We start from the raw sequence: 5000 nt of genomic DNA, 5'->3' as shown, positions 1-5000 counted from the left end.
ACGAATAGCGAAGGAAAGCACTACAACCAGGGACCTGCTATCCAAAGACAACTATAGGCTAACTGCTAACGGGGCGCTAACAAGCTAACAGGAAAACACTGAACTGGGGTAAGCAAATCTCACTTTATTGTCAATAACATCAACATCGGAAAGAAAGGAACCAAGCTCAGAAGTGCTCAAAACATCCCCTGTGACAATTTAGCTGGCAATTAAAGCTAGCTAGCCTTAGAATAATATAGCCAACGGCTAGCACTAGCTGCCCATCACTAGTTAGCTCATCCTGACTGATTAGCGGCTAAGCTTAGCTGCTAAAGTAGCCCAAACGACCGTTACTCGGAGCGCAGTCGATAGGCGGAAAGTATCCGGAACCATTTCAAAACAGCAGCAACATTGTAACAACATTGTAACAATGATGGCCGCAACAACTACAGTACAGTGGTTCGACTATCCAGCGGAGATACGCACAGAGACGGGCAGGCAACAATTCAGGCTGAAGTTTCAGAGAGAAAACCCCGAAATTCTATTCAAAGATCGCTATCCTAGCAAAGGCAAGATGGTCACGACAAATCTGCTGTTTTACACGGACCACACAAGTGCGTGGCATACAGCTTTTTGCACACACTTTAAATTCATCACGAAAAATGGAATCTGTAAAGGCAGACAAATTTGTATTTTTGATGATGAAAACAAAGAGAACAAATTCCTCACAGTAAACATATACCAAAATGGCACAGTTATGGTGCAAGGCAACCAAGCTGCCCTCTGCTCGTTTGAAAAGGCTTTCCCCAGAGTTAAAGACTTAACAAAAAGCACAGACCAAACACCCAAGACAGAGCCCCTGCCATCACCCTCCACAGCTCCACAAATAACTCCAGGCAGTGACACCACACATCTACCTGCATGCAACACCCAACGCCCTGGCCTTGAAGCAGAAGTGGCCCAGTTAAGAGACACCATCTCTGACATAGAGACATGTGTAGTGGAACTGACTGAAAAGGTTGAAAGGTATGCACCAGACAACCACATTGATGCTCTTAAAGACCAACTCAGTCAAGCAAAAAACCAAATGAAGACAGCAGCCCAGGAAGCCAGAAGACAAGCTGAAAACCTAGCACAAAACAACGAGAAACTACAGAAAGACCTCACAGATTTAAAAGACACTGTCCAAAACGACATTACTGAAATGCGATGTGAAATGAGAAGGGAGCTAACAAAACTCAGAGAGGAGCTCTACCTGAGAGACGAAATAATTGAACACCTTAAAACATTGTACTCACCCCCCACCCCAGCCTCCCCACAGAGACCTGTCTTGGACCCAACTGAGCAGCCCTGCACCCAACAACCTACACCAGCCCCTGCTGAGACAAGACCTGCACCATTAAGTGAGTCCATCTCATGCTCAACCCCTGTCAGCAGACAAAAAACAGCTTCTACAACCAAGCTCGACAGAACAGCTGAGGTGGCTATCCTGATAGACTCCAATGGCAAGTTTCTCCAAGAACAGTTACTGTTCCCTAGACAGAGAGTATCTAAAATCTGGAGTCCCAGAATAGAAGAGGCCCTGTGTCACCTCTCTGATCCTGAGTTTGGTTCACCAGCTCACATAATAATACACACAGGCACAAATGACCTGAGGACTGAACAGGAGCGGGTAGGAAAACTCATTGGCAGGCTGGCAAACAAAGCAAGTGAGTCTTTTCCCAGCTCCCGAATCACTGTATCCACCCTTCTGCCTCGCAAAGACTTCCACCCAACAACAATCCAGAGAGTGAATGCAGACATCTTCAGAGACTGCGCCCGCCTCCCTAATGTTCATGTTGCCCATCACTACAATATCTCCACACATGACTTGTACGACCAGTGTCACCTAAATAAGAAGGCAGTGAGGAAGTTTGCGAAAATGCTTAAAGACACCGCACTAGGCAGACAAGTCACAACAGTAGATGGACACACCAGCCCCCAGCCCTGGTCTCCCCACAACATGCCAGCGTACAGAGCCATGCAGCCGAATCCTCCTCCATACCAACACCATGGACCAAGAGGACCTGCCCACAAGCCCCCACACCCAGCACCTCAACCAAAGGAAGCCCACACACCACTCCCACCAGCCACAGTCAGAGCGGACAACAACATCTACACAGCGAGCCCGCCTACCCAGACCAACCACCCTGGCATCAGACCTGACCCTTCACCTCCAGAGCCAGCATGCACCTCCTCCAGGCCAGACCTCCAGCCCCCAGCACCAGCTCATCCTCCTCCTTCCAGAGCCAACCACTGGCTCCCAGAGCCTAACCATCATCATCAGCACCACCTCCCTGCCAAACCAGGCAACCACCCCCCAACCCACCACCCCCCCTCCACCTGGCTACACCACCAACCCCAACATGCAGCACAACCCACCACACTGGAAACCAGCTATGCAGAGGTGCTGAAAGGTCAAGAGTCACCAAAGATGGGTGAGATCAAACAGTTACTCTTGCATATCTGCTCTATGCTCACTTAGGATCCATCTAAGACCCTGAAAAAAAAATTGTAAAAAAAAAAAAAAAAAAAAAAAAGCATTTCTGTATCCTCATATTGTAATATACTGTTCGATATTGATATTATATTTGAAACTGTATTGATTTGATTTTTAACTATATTGACTTAAATCTAACTATATAATGAAAGGTTTATCCCATTGTGAACATTTAGTTGTTAGTATTTAATATGACTTCACTAACCATTAGCACTTGGAATATTCAGGGCCTGAACTCATCAGCTTTTGGCCCGAAATGTAAGAATAGAGAATTCCAGGAAAACATTAAAGATATTGATATCGTAATATTAATGGAAACCTGGCAAAAGAATAACATCACTCACTGTCCCCCAGACTATAAGGAAATAACAATACCCCCACAAAAACTTAGTACGGTACAACAAGGAAGAAACTCAGGTGGTTTACTGATATGGTATAAATCCAAATTTGACAAGTATATTAGTATTATAAAAACGGGAAAATACCACATATGGTTAAAGATTAAGAAAGACATATTAATCTCACAACAAGATATCTTTCTCTGTGCAATATACATCCCCCCTTACGATTCTCCATACTACTCAGAGGATACATTCATATCACTAGAAACAGAAACAAGCCATTTCCAGGCCCAGGGAAATGTTCTTGTTTTTGGAGACCTAAATGCACGGACAGGTACCCAAGATGACTTTATAAACACTGACGGTAATGCCTACATCTGCCACTCACTTGATAAAGATAATCAGTCTGTTTACCCACACAGAAGAAACTACGATCCAGTTACGAACAGACATGGAAAAGAACTCTTGCAACTCTGCCGTAGTCTGGGTCTGTATATCGTCAATGGTAGGATAAGAGGAGACACCTTTGGAAGACACACATTTTGCTCACCTCTTGGGAATAGCACAGTAGATTATGCAATAACAGATATAGACCCTATGTCAATTAGAGCATTCACTGTCAAACCACTAACCCCCCTATCAGATCACAGCCAACTCACAATATACATAAAAATGACGGAAAATATCATCCTCAAATCACAGCCCAGTAAGCTGTTCCACATTAAAAAATCATACAGATGGGCTGAAAACAGTAGTGACGAATTCAAGAAAGCAACAGAAAATCATGAAATCCAAATTCTCCTGGACACTTTCTTAGACACACCATATACCCTAAGTAAAGAGGGTGTCAACCAGGCTGTGGAAACAGTTGACATAATATTTGAAAAAACAGCAGAAAAGGCCAAATTAAAAAGATCAAGGGCCAAACCTAAATTTAAAAAAGATGACACTTGGTTTGATGCCGAATGCCAAACATTAAGAAAAGAAATTCGCAAATTGTCCAATCAGAAACATAGAGATCCAAATAATACATCAATCCGTCATTTATATTGCGAGACACTAAGGCAATACAAACGCACACTCAGAACTAAGAAAGCTCAATACACCCAAAACCAACTGGCACTGATTGAGGAATCAATAAAGACAAATACATTTTGGGACAATTGGAATAACTTAAAAAAATCAAACCAGCAAGAATTAGTGATTCAAGATGGAGACACCTGGACTAATCATTTCCAAACTCTTTTCAAGAATGTCCAATCTGACCAAAACAGGGACCAAAATGACATTATATACAAACTACAAAATCTAGAGAGATCAGTCAAAGACTATCAAAACCCACTTGACTCCTCAATCACTGAGCAGGACCTTCTCACCCCTATTAAAAAATTGAAGCATAAAAAAGCATATGGACCTGACTGCATTTTAAATGAAATGCTAAAATGTATGAATGGAAAATTTAGATTGGTTATTCTCAAATTATTCAATCTAGTTCTGAGTGTGGGTTATTTCCCTGATATTTGGAATCATGGATTCGTTACACCAATTTATAAAAATGGAGATAAATTTGACCCCAACAATTACCGAGGCATTTGTGTGAACAGCAACCTGGGGAAGTTATTTTGTAGTATTATTAACACACGGCTCCTGAACTTCCTTATGAAACACAATGTCTTGAGTAAAAGCCAAATTGGATTCTTACCAAATTATCGCACTTCTGATCATATTTACACCCTACACACCATAATAGAAAAACATACCCAAAATCGAAATAAATTGTTCTCCTGTTTTGTCGACTTCAAAAAAGCTTTTGATTCTATTTGGCACAATGGATTATTTTACAAACTAATCGAAAGTGGTGTAGGGGGTAAAACATATGACATCATAAAATCAATATATTCAGGAGCTAAGTGCGCCATTAAAATTGGACCCAAAAGAACTCATTACATCCCTCAAGAATGCGGAGTGAGGCAGGGCTGCCCTCTAAGCCCGACCCTATTCAATATATATATAAATGAGTTGGCGACCATACTGGAAAAGTCACCCGCCACTGGACCCACTCTGCACGACTGTGAGGCCCCATTCCTGCTCTTTGCAGACGATCTAGTCCTTCTCTCACCAACGGAAAAAGGACTCCAAAT

The 5000-nt window shown here is 42.7% G+C and overlaps 1 protein-coding gene across 3 annotated transcripts in view; it reads right to left on the bottom strand.

The window, feature by feature from the left end:
* gbf1 (golgi brefeldin A resistant guanine nucleotide exchange factor 1) overlaps window positions 1-5000 on the bottom strand; it is a 119322-nt gene that overhangs the window by 16386 nt on the left and 97936 nt on the right. The window lies entirely within an intron of this gene.

Source organism: Sardina pilchardus, chromosome 18 (assembly GCF_963854185.1).
Source record: "Sardina pilchardus chromosome 18, fSarPil1.1, whole genome shotgun sequence".
Taxonomy (NCBI): Eukaryota; Metazoa; Chordata; class Actinopteri; order Clupeiformes; family Clupeidae; genus Sardina; species Sardina pilchardus.
This window is presented reverse-complemented; position numbering and strand designations above follow the sequence as displayed.